This window comes from Podarcis pityusensis, assembly GCF_964106645.2.
Source record: "Podarcis pityusensis genome assembly, chromosome: 7".
Lineage (NCBI taxonomy): Eukaryota > Metazoa > Chordata > Lepidosauria > Squamata > Lacertidae > Podarcis > Podarcis pityusensis.
The window spans coordinates 29,001,842-29,023,176 of NC_138031.1; the positions used below are offsets into that span (position 1 = coordinate 29,001,842).

A 21,335-nucleotide genomic window follows, 5' to 3' on the forward strand; every position below is an offset into this window, starting at 1 on the left:
TGATAGATCACATAAAATGCAAAAATTATCAGGTAAGGAAACATCAAGAAAATGGAATGAAGTGCTGTCCGAATGCAGTCTTGGTTAGCCACTGTGAGGGAAATGGATGCTGGATTACATGGAGATTTGGTCTGATCCACTAGAACTCTTCTTATGTTTGTCTGAAATGTGCCACATGGGCTGACCCACTAAGCTTTGATTTGGTATTTTGACTAGTAGGGATGGAACCTAAGATCTTTTGCATATAGTGTATGCATTTTATCACTGAGCTACAGTGGTTAAGTGTGCTTAGCACGGTAGCCTTGTAAATTATATTTACTGGTCTATAATGGAATGGGTCTTGACTTTCTTATGACTGTGAGAATCTCTCTGGACTTCCAATCACCACATGGTGTTAACCTTGAAATATACGCGGCCATATGCAGCCTTTATGCAGCATATTTTAACTGGAGAGGTTATGCATGCATATCATTACTTGTACCCTCCTTCCTCTCCTCATCACATTTAGTTGCAATTATCCACACTGATGAGCTCTTTCACCATGCTGAATTAAGCTGCAAACGATATCATTTTGCTGTTCATAGACCAAAGCCATTGCAGAACTCCATCTCAAATCCATATGCCTTGTTCCTGTGTGTCTATAGAAAGTTCAGAGAAAAAATCCCAGTGCTGCATTCAGGCTGTCTCCAAGTCCCAGCGGGACACAATTTCAACATAAATAAATACACTTGTGAATCTGTCACTGACAAAACAGATAGGCTTAAAATTATTATTTTTTGGCTTCTGCCTCAGTCAGTAAAATAACTGCATTTCAAACCTGGCACTGGGTACTGGCAATAGTACAACTATTGTCAGAACTGTCCCTACTGTTAGGTAGATGGAGGCAGCCGCCTTAGGCAGTAGCATCTGAGGAGCAGGCAGTGGTGGCAGTGAGGCGTTGGGCTGTGTGTTCCTCTTGGCTTGACCTGTGGCCCCCTAAGCTAGACTGCTGCCTTCAGGTGTGGTGGAGCCCTCACCCCAGCATTGAAATAAAAATTCAGCTGCCAGTTGTGCACACGGCTTCTGTACATAAGGTGGTGTTCAACTAAGTTTTACTTAGAGTAAGCACATCAAAATGAATGAACATGAGTAACTTAGGGCCATTAATTTCAATAGGGGCTACATGAGTGGAAATAGCACACATGGAATGAGGATCATCCCGTTTTGTCCTTTGCTTCAGGCAGCAAAACCTCTTGGGCCAATTATGACCACTGTAACCCTCATGGCAAAGGCAAAAGTGGAGAGCACATTATTCATAGCAATCCCAAACAGAAAACTTCCAGCATTTGCTTGCCGCCTTTTATTTTTAATTGGTACACAGGTCAGCAACCGATGCTTGTTAAAATCCCGCTCATCAGCTGCTTAGAAGGGAAGATTATTGTGGAGAGAAGCTGTATTTTGTCCCCTGCTTCTCAAATGGATGATCAATATTAACCTTTTGTAAAGGGTTTTTGGCTTCTGCCCCAGAGGGTAAAATAACTACATTCCAAACCTGGCACTGGGTACTGGCAATAGTACAACTACAAAAACCATAGAAGCAGGACACATGATGGCAGCAGCTCAACTTAGGCCAGATTTACACTATACATTTAAAGCAGGATGATACCACTTCAATCACCCGCGGCTTTCCTCTAAGAATACTGGGGGCTTGTGTTTCTTAAGGGTGCTGAGAGCTGTTAGGAGATATCTACCGTATTTTTTGCCCTATAGGGCGCACAGGCCCATAGGGTGCACCTAGTTTTTTTTGGGGGGGGGATTATTTTTCCCCCCCAGGCGCGGGGCTGGGGTGGGGGAAGCTTGGGCTTCCCCCAACCCCAGCCCCCAGAACAGGCTGCTATCCGCAAGCCTAGGGAGTTTCGGGCTGCAGGCTGCTGTCCGCAAGCCTTGGGAGCCCGGCGGGAACTCCCGCCGGGCTCCCATGGCTTGCGGATAGCTTCCTGAAGCCTGGAGAGCGAGAGGGTTTGGTGCGAGAGGGGAAAGCCTGCATTCGCCCCATAGGACGCACACACATTTCCCCTTCATTTTTGGAGGGGAAAAAGTGCGTCCTATAGGGCTAAAAATACGGTATTCCCCTCCTAGAGTACAATTTTCAGAGTCTCCCGGGAAAGCGATCAATAGTTAAACTACTCTGGGAATTGCAGCTCAGAGAGGGAAATAGGGTCTCACTGTTGTCTACTCTCCATGCCAATGGGTCTCTAATTTTCCAGATCAGTACCTGATACCCATAATTTTAACTGGAAATGCTATAAGTCGAACCAAGATCTTTCGAATCCAAAGCAGGTGCTTTACCCCTGAGCAATGGTCCCTTAGCACCTAATGGCAGCTCATGAGATAAAGCCTAATTTCTCTTTTAAGGTCCATGTGATCAGCAGCAATGTAAATGAGATTCTACTGCTAAAAGATACCTATCTAAACTCTCTCAAATACTTAAATTCAAGCGGCATGGAAAAATACACCACCAAAATATTGGAAGCCTCCTCCCTGCTTGTCTGGTGTGATTTTGTATAACCCTGTACTGAAAGAAGCATTAGTAGAAAATGAGGGTAGCACCTACAGCTAAGGATGGCAGGTGCTGGTGGAATTTGATCCAGTTTGCATTTAAAATGTAGCCTGCCTAATCTGTACTTTCAAAAGCAACATAGAAATGGAAACACTGCCATCCTTTGAAATTTGCACTTCTATGAATTTTTCAATGAAGTTTTCCAGTCAAGTACTGTGTACAAAAATGCATATCCTAAAGTAAGGTGTACACATAAATGCACACATTAGTGAAAATAACATATAGACATGCATAAATGCATAATAGGAAGTGAATTTGCTTTGCAAAAATATGTATATCTGGTAAAATTGCATACAAGAATGCATACATTAGGATAAAATTGAACTGAAATATTAATGAATTTTCGGTAGGGCTCAAAACACACACACACAAAAACCTGATATGGAGAGCTGAATTTAAGATTGGAAAAATGACAAATTATTCCACCCTCCCTAAAGGCCACCCTTGCAGCATTATATTAGGCATCCAGCCAATCTCAATGCTTTTATCTGTTTTACCATTTGCCTGTTATAATCAAAGTCCCTATAGTCCACTTCAGGGTGATAATGTGATTGTTTAAAGACAAAACATGTCAATGGCTGTAAATTACTTCAAAATATCAGAGCCCTAAAACAGCAGCAGCAGGAGCAGCAGGGATAGAAGCACTCAAGCTTTTGAGAGTCTCAATCTTCCATAGATGGAGGATGGATCTTTCACGATAATAGCTATAGCTTTAGAATACTAAAACTGCAACCCTATACCCACTTACCCAAATAAAGCCCTACTGAACTCAATGGGACTCAGCTCTGAGTAGCTGTACACATGCAAGTATGTATATCTAGTTATTTTTTTCCAGGAATTTTTTTTTGAAAGGTTGTACATTAATTCATGGCTGAAAGTGGCTACAGTCTTTCCCCAAGCATTTACACTCTTATTACCATTAAACTCTTCTTGGGGTCTGTCTGCAAGTGAAACTGGAATATTCACAGCAATGATAACTGCTGGAAGAAAAGGGATTACAGCTGCAGAGAAGATGGGAGAAAGAAACAGTGAAGGAGATAGAAAAGAGATTCCAGTGAAGAGGATCACAATTTGTTTAGGAAGGACAGTCTTAGGTGCTGTATGAAAGGACTACAGCAGACGCATTTTGTCATAGCTCCCAAGCATCTCAAAAATTAATTCAAGGATCCTAGTATACACCTAGGACAAAAGTATGGAGAGGAACATCTGCATGCTTCTTTCATCAACGGATATTTCCTAGAGAGGGTATTATGCACACATGCATACGTAAAGCCTGAAGCACCCTCCACTCGGCAACCAAAGCGTGAAGGCCAATCAAAACGTACCATTTCCAAGAGCTTGATTTTGACACTTAGAATTAATGACCGATTCTGCAGTTGGCTTCTAATTAGAGAAGTGAGCAATTCAGTTTGACATGAATGATGAGAAAATCTCAGGCAATTTTAAAGGCCTCAGTAGGCTTCAACGTGAACTAAGTGCCCCAAATACCCTGGTTTTCCACTTGTTTGTCAAAAGTTTGTTTCCTGCAAAGTGTTTGTCTGGCTCTAGTGGATTCTGCCTTCGACAATCGGGTTGCAAACAAGAGCAGCTGCAGAGGCCTTTGGAGAGGGGGTGGGGGTGCCAGTGTTTGCCTCCACAGTTTGCTTGCAAGCCATTTCAAGGCTCTTTACAGAACCACCATTCCTCTAGCTTATTCCTCTAATTTTAACCCTCTGTTTTATTAGGAAAGCTAAACCTCTGCTGTATTTTAAATAGCTCTCACTGTTGGCTGCTTCAAGTGAGTTAAATTTCACCATCTCCTCTTCCATCTTCTTCTCCCCCTCCTCCCCTGGATTATTTTCCTCTCAAGGTCAGTTCCATACTCTCACTTTCACAGACATCTATAGTTTCTTTGTGGTATGCTAGGCCCTTAAGGCTACTGTTTTCGAATCATTACTTTAATTGAGCAGACAGCTTCCCCTTCCCCTAGTCTCAGCCAGAATTCTTCCCCCTCCATTTACCCTGAACAATTTTACTGCATCTCAGCTTTGCTATGTGTTTCTGTGCATGTTTTTAGAAATGATAGCTTTAACTCCTTAAAGGGCTGTTGTTAAGTGTGTTGCTAACCAAAGTCTGGCCAAGCAATGTCAGTTTCGCATAGTTTGTAAAATAAACATGCAAATTCTCCTTTCGATACAATAAAAGTACTTAGGATTTATCTCTGTCGTACTTGATTACAGGAACCCTTGAGGTACTAAATATGGAAGGTGCCCAAACATAAAAATATATTGTTTAAACACGAGTGTCGCAGTGACATATGAGAATTGAAAGCTTGTGTGCATAAACTGGACACTGCTAAACTTACTACTTAAGTTCAGAAAGAGGTTTTGGGTACAATTCTATGCACACATTGAACTTTAATGCCACATATTTCTGAACCGATAAGCATAGGATTTGGCTGTTAATAAATCTTTAATTCCTCTTCAGTGAATTATGCGAATATATCTTCAATGTGCAATACATATTTAATCTTTATTTGGTTTCTCCACAATTGGCACTGATGGCCCATATTTTGGAAAGAAAGAAAAATTAGCTCAGAATGTGTATTTAGATATGCATATGCTAAATGTGTGTGTGTTTGTGTGCCTAATCTGTAATCAGCATCCTTAGCGACTACATTTTAAGAACTGATATGCTAAGTGAAAATAAAAACACAACTTAGTATGTAAAGTTGCGAGAATCTTTCAAAAGCTTTTAGAATGCGTAAAGTGTCAGATGTAAAGCATCTGATTAAACGTCAAGACTCTTTCATTCCTCATAAGCAAAAAGAAAAAAGTATTTGCATGCTAATTTCTCACAGCTTGAAAAGCTAGAGTTTATTATAATCCTTTTTTAAGATGCAGCAATTTAAAATAAATATCTCAATTATCCTGCCAACTTATTATGCAAAACTTTATTCAAGTTTTCTCTGGGTATCAGCTGCATTTTAGCAATTTGAAAATAAGTTGTTACTGGTTAAAGACTGCAGTTTACTTATTCCACCTGTAGCTTTCAAGTTTTAATTTCCAAGGAGTCCTGATGTTCCTTGGAATGTTATGAATGGATCCTCAATGAAAAGGTCAGTAAAAGAGGACAAACAACCATAGATGACGTCTTGCCCAATGCTACTGATCTTTTCCTGAAGATTGCAGCCTAAGAAGTGTTGGGTCTGTTAGTCATTCCGTGAAGGATAGCTGTGTTTTGGTTCACTTTTTGCAGGCATGTCCAAGACATTGATCGCGATCGACTTGGAGATCCTGGGACTGACACTGGTCGATTGCCAGCTCCTCCTCCTCCTCCCTCTGAAGTCGGCTTGCCTTCTCGGGGGTTAGAGCTCCAGCGGTGGGGAGAGGGGGGAGGCAGGAAAGGGAAAGCTCCACACCTGCTCACCCGCTAGTTCAAATGCAACAAAAGCAATAAGAAAGGAGCCCTTCCCCAAACAGTGAGGAAGGCAAAGAACAAAATACATGAGGAAAAGCACCCTTAGTGCTCCATGAGTTTGAGCAAGGGAAAGGTTTTAACGCAACAGTCAGTAGGGGAAAGATGGAGAAGCCCAGCACACTTTGACTGGCTCCTCAGATCTGTGTAAAGTAATATAAAAATATACCTTGACTTTTCTCGCTTGTTTAGTTACTTGTCCACCTAACAACTACAGTGGTAGCTTTGGTTAAGAACTTAATTCATTCTGGAGGTCTGTTCTTAACCTGAAACTGTTCTTAACCTGAAGCACCACTTTAGCTAATGGGGCCTCCCGCTGTCGCCGCCGTGCGATTTCTGTTCTCATCCTGAACCAAAGTTCTTAACCTGAGGTACAATTTCTGGGTTAGCAGAGTCTGTAACCTGAAGCATCTGTAACCTGAAGTGTCTGTAACCCAAGGTACCACTGTATTTTTTTTTAATGATATTTATTGAAAGAATTTTTTTTTAAAAGTTACAAAAGAAAACAAAGTAGAAAAAGAGAAAAACAAGCCACTTCCAACCATACAAATACAAATTCAAAATAAGAGAGAAAAAAACAAAAATACACCACAAAAATTTAAAAACATTTAAAAACAAATCCATTATTCTCAACTCCTCAACTGTCATTACCCTCTTTCCTTGACCTCCTCCTCCTCCCCTTCCTTGTGTCCTGGTTGTTAATTGTCACAGCAAATCCTTTCCATATTTCATAATATTCTGTCATTACATTACCTTAAACTATTTTAATCTTATCTTACTATAAAAAACCTTGGAACTTAAAACTTAAATCTTATTTTTACCAACTTCTCATAACCATAATATTCTTACATAATTCTTTAAACATTTTTACTAAAGCCAAATAATTTCATTCCAACATTTTTCTAACATTCATCAATTTTATAAAACAGTCCTAGTAATAAAAAAAAAGGAAATAAAAACAAATCCAATCTTCATCCAGCGTCCCTTCCTCCTGGTCCCGGGTTTTGTCAGTCCTTATTATCCCATCGATCTGGCGCATTAACCTGGTAACCTTATATCCAAGGCCCTTAAGCCTCTTCCATGTCCCTTCCGCAGCTCTTCTTCATATTTGTAACTGTATTTTCCCTTGTCTCCTGCTCGTTTCACTCGTGGGAACTCCAGCTTAGCAATATTTTTGACCCTTCTCGACAGATCAGCCCCTTTTCCATAATCGACACTAAATTCCATGTGGTATTTAAAAACATGTTTCAAAAACCCTCCAAAATTGAGAGCCCCCACAATCCCAAACATCTCATGGCCCATTGCCAGACTTGAAAAGTCCAAACATCCCTGCATAGGAGGGTCTATCCAACCCCCCATTTCCAAACCAAACCAAACTTTTTCTTTCCAAATCTGGCTTTTTCCAAGTTCATTTGTCAAATCCAAAAGCTCATATTCCTGTTGGGCCTGTTCTGTCAAGGCGCACTCCTGATTTAATTCCTGGGTGGGCTCCACATATTTTCCCACTGCCTGTTCAAAATTTCCCACTGCCTGTTCAAAATTTCTAATCGAATCAGCCATCAAAGGTACCACTGTATTTGGATCTGACATGATGCTAACCAAACATAACTACTGTATCTGTGAAATAAAGATCCACCCATCCATTTCTATCTATCTATCTATCTATCTATCTATCTATCTATCTATCTATCATATCTATCTTATCTATCATCTATTTATCTTCTGTCTGTCTATCTATCTATCTATCTATCTATCTATCTATCTATCATCTATCTATCTATCTATCTATCTATCTATCTATCTGTTATGTAGTGTAGTTTCACCCTGGGCCAACAGGGGGATACTGTATATAGTTTTCACTCAGGTCTGTAGATAGTTTTCACTCAGGTCCGCGCCAGTTATTTTAGGCGGGAACTCTGGGCTGTTGTGGTTACAATGTTGACAGCCGGCTGCCTATAAATACAGGCCGGCTGAGCTGTTCGCAGTCAGTTCTATTCCAGCTTACCATAATAAAGAGCTACTTGAAGAAATCGCTGTGCCGGCTGCTATGTCAACCCACGACTTAACACTGGCGACGAGGATGGGATGGATGGACATCAGAGCACAGCCAGATGCGGCCAGCCTCTGAACTAAGCTGAATCACTGAGCTGAATCACAGAGCGAAATCACTGAGCGAAATCACTGGGCAGAACCAATTCAGAGCTGACTGTTCTGGCTAGAGCACTGTGTTCCATCCATCGCCCTTCACGCCGGCATCGAAATCATGGCTTCACTTGTGCCTCTACCGCCGTTTGCGCCAGCCTCTGAATCATGGGACTCCTACCTCGCTCGGTTCGACTGCTACCTCCAAGCCAACGAGCTGACAGCAGTATCAAAGGATCGGAAGCGGGGCCTATTCCTCAGCCTCTGTGGGCCTGAGGTGTTTGAGACGGCCCGAGCGTTGGTTGCGCCTGAAGCAGTCCAGGCAACACCATGGGACACGATCCAAGAGAAGCTCCGCAACCACTACGCACCAAAGCCGTCCAAGATTGCTGCCCGCCATGCGTTCTACCACCGGAACCAGGTAGAGGGGGAGTCAATCAACAACTACACCACCGCCCTGCGACAGGCTGCAATGCACTGTGAGTTCCGAGACTTAGACGATGCCCTGATGGATTGAATCGTCTGCGGGGTCCGGGACATCCATCTGCAACGGCGCCTCCTAGCCAAGCCAGACCTCACGCTACAGAAAGCCATTGAGGAAGCTGTGGCCTCAGAAGCTGCTGAACGCTCCGCCCAGGAGATCCGCAAGTCCAGCAGCCCGCGTCTTGTTAGGGAGCCAGTTCCGGTGCATCATGAAGAGGACAGCAGTGAGGAGGCATCCTCCAGTGAAGACGATGACGTGCACCAGACAAAGCGGGAGCGCAGGAAGTTCCAACAGAAGTCCAAGGGCCAACCGGAATGTGCTGGCTGCGGAGGCAACCATTCCCGTGCCAAGTGTCGATTCAGAGACGCCATCTGTAGGAAGTGTTCCAGAAGGGGCCACATCGCTAAGGTCTGCCGATCGGCTCCGTCTGACACCCCCCCTTCATCGACTCGCAAGTCCAAGTCTTCACTCCAGTCTGCCAAGGAAAGTTGTTTCGCTCTCACCAACTGCCGCTGCCCGTCTGGAACCACGATTGGCCAAACCGACTCGCCTACGCGACGCAAGCTGAACGTCACGGTGCTCATTGAAGGAGCTCCATGTGACATGGAGATCGACACCGGGTCTGCCCTGTCCATTGTGTCATGGAGCACCATCAAAAGACTGGTACCCAGAGTGTCCAAAAGGCAACTTGACTCTCACCGCGTACACCTGAGAGACTACCAGGGAAACGACATTCCCGTGGTAGGCGTTGGCCGGTTCCGGATCGCCTTCAAGGATTTTTCGGGCCTGCTCCGGTTGGTGGTGGTCGAAGGTCAGCGGCCAAGCCTCCTAGGGCTAGACTGGTTTGATGCCCTCGGCCTGGAAGTCACCGGCATCAACTGCATCTCTAACGCAGAGACTGAGGGTCTGGTCAAAGACTTTGCCGAGGTTTTTGACGGCACCTTGGGCCAATATACAGGTACGCCCATCTCCTTTAGCCTTGATCCACAAGTCGCCCCCATCAAGCTAAAGCCACGCCGGGTTCCCTTTGCTCTCAAGGCTAAGGTGGACGAACAACTGGACAAACTGATCGCCCAAGGAGTTTTGGAGCCGGTTGACCACGCAAAGTGGGAAACCCCCATCGTCACGCCTGTCAAGCCAGATGGGTCGGTGAGAATCTGCGCTGACTACAAGTGCACGATCAACAAGGCACTTCAGCAGCACGCTTATCCGGTTCCTGTTGTCCAACACCTGCTGCATTCCCTGGGTGAGGGTAAGGTCTTCGCTAAGCTGGACCTTGCCCAAGCCTATCAACAACTGCCAGTCGATGATGCCACTGCTGAAGCCCAGACGATCGTCACCCACCGGGGGGCATTCCGTTGCCGCCGGTTGCAGTTCGGGGTGAGTGTGGCTCCTGGCATCTTCCAAAGCCTTATGGAGCATCTCCTGCAAGGGCTTCCGGGCGTGGTACCATATTTTGATGACGTCTTGGTGTCTGCAGACTCACACCAGCAGCTGTTCGAGCGCCTCCGTGCCGTGCTGACCAGGTTCCAGGAGGCCGGGCTCAAGGTAAAGAGGGAGAAGTGCCAGGTCGCCGTTCCACAGGTAGAGTTCCTGGGCTATCTTATCGATGCCTCCGGTCTTCATCCAACCACATCCAAGATCCGCGCTATCCAGCAGGCCCCCACCCCAAAGAACAAAACGGAGTTGCAGGCATTCCTGGGGCTGCTGAACTTTTATAACATGTTCCTGCCCCACAAAGCCACAGTGGCTGAGCCTCTTCACCGACTCCTTAGCACTAAGACGCCTTGGGCCTGGGGTCATCGGGAGTGGGCGGCCTTCAACGCGGTCAAGGCTCTCCTTTCTTCAGACAGTGTGCTGGTACAGTACAGTGAATCCAGGCCGCTGGTCCTTGCCTGCGACGCCTCACCTTTTGGCATCGGTGCTGTCCTTAGTCACCGTTTTCCAGATGGAAGAGAAGCACCGCTCGCCTACTTTTCCAGGACTCTATCTCCGACGGAACGGAATTACAGCCAGCTCGACAAGGAGGCGTTGGCACTTGTGGCTGGAGTGAAGAGGTTCCATGAATACCTCTATGGCAGGACTTTTGACCTCATCACTGACCACAAGCCACTCCTGGGCCTCCTCGCCGGTGATCGTCCAACTCCACCGGTCCTCTCACCACGCATGCTGCGCTGGACTGTTTTCCTGGCTGCCTACCACTACCGGCTCATCCATCGCCCGGGGAAATCGATGGGCCATGCCGACGCCCTCAGCCGTTGCCCTCTTCCAGCATTTGTGGAAGACCCGGCTCCAGCTTCATCGCTCCTTCTGATTGAGGATCTTCCGGCAGCGCCTGTATCGGCTGCCACTGTGGCCTCCGCATCTGCCCAGGATCGCACCATCAGCCGGGTGCTCAACTGGGTGTGGAGGGGGTGGCCACAAGGGCCTTTTGCATCGGAGTTCCAGCCCTTCGCAACCAGACAACAGGAACTCTCAGCTCATCGCGGCTGTCTGCTGTGGGGAGACCGCGTCGTGATTCCCCAGGGACTCCGTCAGCGCGTCCTGGAGGCTCTGCACGTTGGCCACCCGGGAATTGTCAAAATGAAGGCGTTGGCTCGGTGTTACGTCTGGTGGCCTAATATGGACGATGCCATCACTGCCTGGGTGTCCGCCTGTCAAGCGTGCCAGGAGTCGAGGCCTGCACCACCGGCAGCTAAGGGACACACCTGGGAGACGCCAAAGACACCCTGGTCGAGGGTGCACATCGATCTGGCTGGCCCCTTTCACGGCCGGACCTTTATGGTAGTGGTGGACGCCTATTCCAAATGGCTGGAGGTCGCCCTGATGCCCTCCACCACTACCGAAGCTGTCATCCGGGTGCTGCGAGGCCTGTTCGCAACGCATGGGTGTCCTGATGTCCTTGTCTCTGACAACGGACCGCAGTTCACGTCAGGCACGTTTGAGCGGTATCTTTTGGGACTGGGCATCCGCCATGCCCTAACGGCACCCTTTCATCCATCCAGCAACGGGCAAGCGGAAAGAATGGTGCGCTCGACAAAAGAGGCACTTGCGCGCCTGGACCGGGGAGACTGGCATGAGCGGGTCGCCGAATACTTGTTCGTGCAACACATCACCCCTCATGCGGCCACAGGGAGGAGTCCTGCTGAACTGCTTATGGGCCGCCGCCTCAGGTCACCGCTCGACTGGCTACACCCAGACTTTGCCGTGGCTGAACCCCCAGGCTGTGCCAACGCACCACGGTCATTTGTCCCAGGAAACCAGGTCTTTGCCCGGAACTATGTGGGGGACATCCCTTGGGTGCCAGCCACAGTAGTGGGAGTCACTGGACCTCGCTCGTACCAGGTGGCACTCGAAGACGGACGCTTGTGGCGACGGCACATAGACCAGCTTAGACGCAGGGTTGGGGACTTGGACACTACCGAGGTGCCCCCAACTGCGCTTGCGGCTCCAGAAGAGACACGTACAGATGGCGAGGCCCCACCTACACCTCCCTCGCAAACTGCCAGCGTGGAGCCGAACCAAGCCGTTTCAGAACAGACTCAGACCACTCCACTTGCGGAGGCTCCACCCACAGCAGCGGATCCAGGGGAGTTGGTTCCAACGCCACCTAGGGTCGCACCACAGCCTCAGCGAGAACTGTGTGGCCCTCCGGACTTGGCTACCAGTCCCCGGCGGTCTGGCAGAGTTTCCAAGCGCCCAACTTATTTAAAGGACTATGTTGTTGGACAGGTATCATTGTTGGTCTAAGTATGGGAAATGTAACCGATATGCTTTTGTGCCTAATTGAACCATTACGCGTAGTGCTGTATATAAGGAAACCATTACGATTGTAACTAACGCCTTATCTCAGTGGGGAGGGGTGTTATGTAGTGTAGTTTCACCCTGGGCCAACAGGGGGATACTGTATATAGTTTTCACTCAGGTCTGTAGATAGTTTTCACTCAGGTCCGCGCCAGTTATTTTAGGCGGGAACTCTGGGCTGTTGTGGTTACAATGTTGACAGCCGGCTGCCTATAAATACAGGCCGGCTGAGCTGTTCGCAGTCAGTTCTATTCCAGCTTACCATAATAAAGAGCTACTTGAAGAAATCGCTGTGCCGGCTGCTATGTCAACCCACGACTTAACACTATCTATCATCTATCTATCTCTATCTTAAATGACTTCGGAGGATGGTAGATAACTGCCAGTTTTTGATACTGCATTGTAGATCACACCCTACTCAAAGTTGGACGTGCCTGACTTATTGGTTCAGAAAGTAATGATGATAATAATAATAATGATAATAATGATGCTATGATGTTACTTTTCCCTCCAGAAAGGTGAATCGGAGCTCATCCACACTTGCCGCTTGCCTTGCTGCTTGCCCCTGGTGAAAACCTGCTCTTCACTGCTGAATCAGAGCAAACATCAGTCGGGTTTTCTCTAGATTGACATATGCTCCAATTTAGCACTAGAGTAGTTTTTCTGGTTGAAAGTGATGGGGCAAAGGAAAATAGACTTGGACCCATGCCTAGAAACTAAGGGACAAGCAGAAAACTGCTTGGGCCCATGCTTTCTAGGCACAGGACAAGCAAAAGCGTGAACAAGCTCTTAGGTTGGGTCACCTGAAAGTGGAAATAGATAGAATAGCCCTCCCAATCCTAGTGAGCGGGACACAGCCAAAGAGGGCCAGTGAACCAGTCCCAGCTCATTGCATAAGCCCTTTAATGCTTGGATAGTGCTAATAAATTTTGCCAAATTGTTTCTTATGTCCCCAGTGTGAGATCACACACAGGAGTCTATTTGCAAAGTATTCCGTTCTGATCATGCAGTCAGATGCTTTCTGCTTTTAGGTACCTGCCTGTGTGTTTGGTTGACACGCTTTGCTAGGCATTTTTAATTAAATGCCTTTTACTTCCTGCCTCACTTTCATTTGGGAAGGACTTTTCAATAATTCTGCAGACACCCGCTGTCAAGTTTGGGTTTCAGAGCACCCTTGTTCATAAATCATTCTTCAGTTAGTTTGACACCTCTGTACTTTAACTTTGCTATATAGCAGCCACACAGTCTTAGCACACAATGGGTTTGACAGCCTAAGTCTAAAACAAGTGCACGAGAGCAAAATTCACTATGCAGCACAGCTACAGAAATAGCAGTGCAATGCCTCAAAAAGGGTGTCTTCGGGGTCCAAGACAGCCACATGTTTCTTGAACAGGAACTCTGCATGCCAACTGGCAAAACATACTTTCAGAAGCAGTTTGCTTTGTAGCCTGGGATGTGCCATTAAGAGGAAGGAAAGTCAAAAATCCAATTACACACGCCATTGTGTACCCTGGAGCCTGGCTGATTATCTTGTTTTCTTTCATTACATTTTTACTCTATCCTTCCTCACAGGGTTGGTATACATGGTTCTTTCTCTCCTATTATCTTTATAAAAGCACTGTTAAGTTATGCGAGCTCAGGAACTGCCAACCATATTGAGCACATACTGGGATTTTTTATTTTTTATTTAGAAAGTATAGTGGCTGCCTGTCACAAAATGGCTGCCACAGAGTTTGGCGTAACACAAAATGGCCGCCACATTTAGAAGAGCAGAAAGAGAGACCGGGCCACAAAATGGTGTGGGCATGACCCCAGAACAGCCCCCTCTCCATCAGTGGGAGAAATCACCATTAGCAACTGACAGAGGGAAACTTTTCCCACCTCCTTTCTGTTCAGAACAGAAGGAAGGGTAGGTGCCCGATCCTGGCATCCAGTGAAATAAGGGAATATTTGCTGCAGGAGAAGACCAAGCTACTGCTTGGCCAAGCCGAGCCGAGACACAGGCAGCAAGCAGTCTTTTGCACACTGTGAATTTTGAGGAGGTATTTTACTGAGACATTTTGCGGGTGTCGTGAAAGGTACTGGAGACACACAGGTAGTAGAGAGAAACAGTACCTGCCCCGAAGTCACCAACCTGTGTGTCTTTCCAGTCCTAGCCCTACACTCTCAGCTAGCACACAGATATTCCAGAGCTACAGAATTACCTTGCCAAAACTGCAGAAAAACCAAGCCTATAATTCCAGCCACTCTAAATGACTATCTCCAGAAAGAGGAAAACTTGACAACTCATCACCGCTGGATCTCTTATGCCATCTGCTGGGCATTTCAATGGAAGCGTTGAAGGATTTCTAAGTGGAAATGAACCACACACAACATTCATCTCTGCAATTTGCTTTTCACATTTCCGTCAGCAAATCAAGCCCCCTTCTTTAGTTGTGAAGCGGCGCTTGGTACCGTTCAAGCTGCAATTACGCTTTTTAAATATTGCTGGGTATACTGTTTTATCTCTCTTATATATTGGCATATTAATTAAAATTTATGTTCCTTAATCTGTTTGTTCTCAGCCTTTCAATTAAAGCTGTCCAAGATGGATAATGAAAATTTTAATAATGAAAATATGATACAGTAAGAACAATGGCCTATGTAGTTCAGCCAGATGCCTATGGGAAGTCCAAAAGGAATTTTTCCATTTGTGATTCCTTGAAACTGGTTTTCAGAGCCACCCTCCCTCTGACGCTGAGGGGGGAGCACAGCCATAGCAGTTAGGAGGAATTTATAGCTTTATTTGCCACAAATTTGTCCAACTCCCCTTTAAACCTGTCCAAGTTAGTAACCGCCAAATTCTGTAGGTTAACTACAATACAACCTGAATCTAAACCCCACAAGAAAAGCACAATAACAAGCAAAGCAGCTCAATAATACAGCAGTACACAATAACAAACCAGCATTGGCAGTATTAGCAGAAACCGTTTCCAACACATCAGTTATTAAAAGCTCGGGGGGGGGGGGTGTGCGTGTTTCCGCTTGGTAGCCGAAGGCCAAAGTACAGGTTGCAGTAACAACATTTTAACCAAGGTCTGGGAACTTTTGCTCCACATCTGGACAGCGGTGTGTGGGGAGAAGGGCTAGAAACTTTCCACTCCTGCAATTTTTTTTGTTTTGCCAAAAATCTTGTCAAAAGAATTTTGAGGGGCTGTTGTTGTTGTTGTTTACAATCAAGTGGCATATAAATGTTATGAAATAAATATGAGATTAAAAAAAAATCTCCTAAACCGTGAGGGTGCTTTTTTCTTTTTTTCTTTTTGCTATAAACACGCTTGGGGGCAGTTTTCAGCAGTGGAAATGGTTAAATGATTCTCACCATGATATAGCTCAAACCCCTGACTGCTAGTTTCCTAAGGCTGCATCTGCACCTTACACTTAAAGTGCCCTTACTTTAAGAGTCATGTCTTCCCCCAAAGAATCCTGTGAAATGTAGTTTATTTACGGTGCTGAGAGTTGTTAGGAGACCCCTCACAGAACTACATTTCCGAGCACTCCTAGATCAGGTGTTTGCTCCTTCAGCGGAGTGCAACCCTGCCCAGGGCAGGCAATTGACTAATTTTCTGAACACAAGGACCACTCATCCACAACGCCTCCATCTTCCCAGGACTCAAGCTGAGCTTATTTTTCCCTCATTCATCCTGTTGCAAGGCAAATCTGCTGTCTCACTTGCAAGCACTGCGGCACAGCATGCATGGAGAAATAGAGCTGAGCACCACCAGCATATTGTTGACAACTTCCCCCAAACACCTGATGACTGCTTCTAGCAGCTTCATATAGATATTACATAGCAGTGGGGATGAAACAGTGCCCCAGTGGTGTAGCATGGGAGTAGGCACAGAGGTGCTTTGTTAGGGGGAGAAAAATTTAAACACCTGGTGCTGCTTCAATGCAGCTGCATGTTTCCATCACTGGGGTCCATTGAAAACAGCTTCTCCATGCGAACCAGGAAGTGACCTCTTCAGACAACTGAATGACTATTTTTTTCTTATCTCTGCAGCTGCAATCTCCTGACGCTGTTAGGAAGTTGAATAAGCATGCATACTCTGTATGTTTCCCTCCTTCCCCTTCTGTGTGGCCCCAGGCGCTAGAAACCCACGCTACACCACTGCAGTGCTCCACACAACCTCATAACTCAACTGCCAGGGGAGCAAAAGCACTCTCCCAGGGCTACTCTCTGGACTTTGTCCAGCAGGTGGGGCTGGAGCCACTGTAACACAATGGGCTCAATTCTCATTCCACAGAGTTGGTCCAGGAGGGTAAAATGTTCAGTGGTATTGAGAGCCGCAGAAAGACTGAGATGTATAAGAGCAAGGCCAAATTCCCTTTGCCCTGTTCTCTGCAAAGGTTCTGTTTGAAAGGTTCAGTTGCCACCTTGATCCAAAATGGGCCCCCGCTGTGTCCAAAGACAGACAAAAAAACCTGCCCCTTGATTTTAGGAACCATAAAGCAAAATTTTATGACGATACAAGCAAGCAGACAGACATAATAGCACAGTCCACAGCCTGAAAAGCACTAGGTGCCAGAGAAATGCTCTTTATTCTAGGATATCACAGAACTGACTTAAGAAAGGCACCTATGTACACCAATTGGTCCCGAGCACATTGTGTTGTGCTGACGTTGTAGGCAGAGGAGCCGTCATGTAGGCACTGGAGTCACTGGATTGAGGCATCACCATGCTATTAGTTATTGCTTGGATTTTTTTGTATTACTCAAACTTTTAAAAAGAGCAGTGGATAATGTATGCCTTGGTGACATCACCCTCTTTAAATCTCTCTCTATGCATTCAAAGGTTTTCACTAAAATTGTTGTTCTGAATGAGGAAGCAGTGCCATCTAGTGGCCCAGTGTACAACTTACACTACAAATTAGGGCTCTAATTCAAGTGATTGAGGGTTTGTTTGCACTTCCACCTTTCCCCCAGTGATTATGCACATGGTGACCCACACGTTTCCTGCACTGTGCCAGTTCATTAGTCTGAGTTGTGATCCTTCCCTAGACGTTCTTATCTGAGCTTCTTGGAGTTCAATCACATTTAATAGTTTTATGCTCGCTATGTCTCAGCTCGGTAAGTCAGAAATCTAATGGCAACATCTATTTTTGCTCCTCGAACGCAGATGTAACTAATAAACTCCTGCGCTTGCCTTTCAGCCAATTCTAAACATGCCAACGAATAATAATATATATATTTCTAAGCAAAGTTCTTCCTATTTATTAAATTGTTTCCATTCTCCCCACAACCGCCCCGAACTAGTTTGCACTTCTTCCAAATACGGAAGAAATCTGCTTTCTAATAATCACACTGCTAATATTAAAGGCATGTACACACTGCGTGACAATGTGCATTTACTGCTAGATGCAACCTTTTCGGGGTGCTGTACATAAGAGATCATTCTGATGTTGTTCCTCTTCCTCACTATTTGCCAATCTAAAGTGGATGCTGTTTCATGCTGAGAATACACTTCTCAAGTGCTTGCTATATACATGTGTAGACAGGAAGTGCTTTCTTAGGTCACCTCCATTGGGGAAGACCTACAGACATTGCAGGGCTCTGCCATTCCCAGTCACCATGCTTTTATGCTGACAGCCAGTGGGGTTAGACAGCCAGACTAGGACTTGGGAGACCAGGGTTCAAATCCCACTCAGCCAGGAAGCTTGCTGGGTGACCTTGGGCTGCTTGTCAGCCTAGCTTACCTCACAAGGACATTGTGGGAATGCATTAAGGACCCCTGACCAGTAGGTCCAGTTGTGACCGACTCTGGGGTTGCGGCTCTCATCTCACTTTATTGGCCGAGGTAGCCGGCGTACAGCTTCATGTGGCCAGCATGACTAAGCCGCTTCTGGCAAACCAGAGCAGCGCACAGAAAAGCCGTTTACCTTCCCGCCAGAGCGGTACCTATTTTTCTACTTGCACTTTGACGTGCTTTCAAACTGCTAGGTTGGCAGGAGCAGGGACTGAGCAATGGGAGCTCACTCCGTCGCGGGGATTCGAACTGCTAATCTTCTGATCGGCAAGTCCTAGGCTCTGTGGTTTAACCCACAGTGCCACCCGCGTCCCTTGTGGGAATGCATTATATTCCTCTTTATTCCCAGTAGTAGTTTTTATGTAACGAGGAAATCAACAGTGAAAACGAAACAAACTGCTGTGTGAACACAGCCAAATAATTAATCTAAAACACTGTGTAGCATAGTCTATGCCCAAAAGCACTTCCATTGATCAGTGCCCCTCCAGACATTTTTACTGAGCTTTCACCATGATTTGTGCCCCTGATTGTACTGGAAGGATTATATATTTTCTTTTTCCCCCGATAGCATGTGCACTTGCAAAAGTTTTGGGGCAGTATACTACATTGTTTATAACAGGTGCATCTCATGGTTTCCTGCTAAAATTGAGCAACTTTATTTCTAACACAAAATTTCCAGGAAGGGGTGTGTGTATGTGTGTGTGTTTTGTTCTGCCTTTTTTGTGCTGCAGTGAAGGAGTGCCCCCCCCCCTGAAGCAGATGTCAATAACATGGCCATATTTGGGAAGCATTGCAGGATAACTAATTAAAAAGGAAAGGTGTGTGTGATGTTTTGCAGACCCTGCTGATGTTACTGTAGGAAGCACTCACTGGGCAGGGACAGAAGCTGCATGCAGCTGCTCCATTTTTAAGGACTGCTTCACCCACTTTGGCCAGGCCGTCTCCAGAGAAGGAGAGGAACAGCATGTTTGACAGGTAAAGACTTGACATCCCACTGAGCTGAGAGGAAGATGATTGATTACTTGTGGTCATCATGGGGGATCTCCTATCTCCCTTCCAAACAGTTCAATATTTAATCTGTGGATTTGTAAGTTTGCCTCACTCAGGGGAAACAGAGGGGCAGGAAGGCAAGGATTTTTTTACACTGGGAACTCAAACTTTATCATTGCCCTCCTGACACACCACAAGGAAAAGGGCGGTTCAGCTCTGGATTTGTGCCTCCTTACCTGCTTGATCTAAATAGGCAGGGAAATTCAGAAGTGCAGGTGATGCTGCGCTGTCAGGGACTGGCTGGGCACAGAGGAATGGAGGGAGGAACTAGCTGGGGAACTGTGGCGATCACACAGGGTCCTTGGGTGTTTAACGGTCTATTGATCCCTGTGCCACCACTGTGCTCGCTTCCCCACTGCCACCAACCAGTTACTCTCTGGTAAAACACTGAGTCCAGTCAGTTGTTAAAAGTGAACCAAGAAAAAAACAAACCCAAGTTGATTTTACAAACATTAACAAGTTTATGGTTTCTCAGATAATATTCCTGTCAGTATCTTAACTTTAGTTTCTTTACCGGCCTATACCTTCCTAATACCTTCTGACTGATTATCTCAACTGTTTGACTGACTCCTCTTAACAAATTTTCTCACTCTCTCACATCAGACTAGCCCAACCCACAGACTTATCTTCTCTGTCTCTTCTAACTCCAGACTGTCTTCTCAACAACTCTAACTCTAACTCCCTAAAAAACCTCTGTGCTTAAACCTTATACAGTGGTACCTCAGGTTAAGTACTTAATTCGTTCTGGAGGTCCGTTCTTAACCTGAAACTGTTCTTAACCTGAAGCACCACTTTAGCTAATGGGGCCTCCTGCTGTCGCCGCGCCGCTGCTCCACGATTTCTGTTCTCATCCTGAAGCAAAGTTCTTAACCCGAGGTACTATTTCTGGGTTAGCAGAGTCTGTAACCTGAAACGTATGTAACCTGAAGCGTATGTAACCCGAGGTACCACTGTACACAGTTAACTCTGCCCCCTGGGTTCCCATTACAGTGGTGCCTCGCAAGACGAAATTAATTCGTTCCGCGAGTTTTTTCGTCTAGCGAATTTTTCGTCTTGCGAAGCACGAAATCCCATAGGAAGGCATTGAAATTCAATTAATGCGTTCCTATGGTCAAAAAAAGTCCAAACAAAGCCAAATTTGGTACAACAAGAGTTTATTAAGTGCTCTTTAAAGTCACACATACTGTAAAGAGCATTTCAAAAATTGAAGGAACAATAAAAATCATAAAAATTCAGAAAAAAACCACACAAGCTTCCAGATTCTTGCAAACCCCTCCTCAACTGTTCCCCCAGCCACCCACCACACAGAAATTCAAATCCAGATTTTTTTTTAAAAAACAGCAGTGGCCCAATGGTCACAGAAAATCATAAAAATGCAGGAAAAAACCACACAAGCTTCCAGATTCTTGCAAACCCCTCCTTAACTGTTCCCCCAGCCACCCACCACACAGAAATTCAAACCCAGAATTTTTTTTTTAAAAAAAAGCAGAGTGGCCCAATGGTCACAAAAAATCATAAAAATGCAGGAAAAAAACAAGCTTCCAGATTCTTGCAAACCCCTCCCCAACACCAAGTCCTTGAATTCCAAACACCCCAACCCAAAATCCAAAACCCCCCAAAAAAGTTTTTAAAGTTTAACTTGCCAAATGGCTGCAAAAGAAGTTTTGGAAAAGCTTCAAAAATCGCCAAAGTCTTCAAAAACCTCAAAAAAAAGCTACCACACCGCGTGCTATGAGTTGCTCCTCGAAGTCAAGTCGCAACTGCACCTCTTCAAGCAATGCACCTTGGGTTTTAACGGTTTTACGAAAAAGGAAACAAACTTGCAAGACGTTTTCGTCTTGCGAAGCAAGCCCATAGGGAAATTCGTCTTGCGAAGCAGCTCAAAAACCGCAAAACCCTTTCGTCTAGCGAGTTTTTCGTCTTGCGAGGCATTCGTCTTGCGGGGCACCACTGTAGGTAGTCATTTTACAATTGCTTAACCCTTTCCCTATGAACCCAGTATGATGTCACACACA

At 45.7% G+C, this 21,335-nt stretch overlaps 1 protein-coding gene and 1 long non-coding RNA gene across 7 annotated transcripts in view; one reads left to right on the forward strand and one right to left on the reverse strand.

Moving 5' to 3' along the window:
* The window catches only part of RALYL (RALY RNA binding protein like), a 264,746-nt gene that overhangs the window by 73,189 nt on the left and 170,222 nt on the right, over window positions 1-21,335 (reverse strand). The window lies entirely within an intron of this gene.
* LOC308481393 overlaps window positions 19,147-21,335 on the forward strand; it is a 57,249-nt gene continuing 55,060 nt past the window's right edge. For both annotated transcript variants that reach the window (XR_013988625.1, XR_013988626.1), the window contains exon 1: window positions 19,147-19,245. This is a non-coding gene — a long non-coding RNA (uncharacterized lncRNA). The remainder of the gene's footprint in view (window positions 19,246-21,335) is intronic.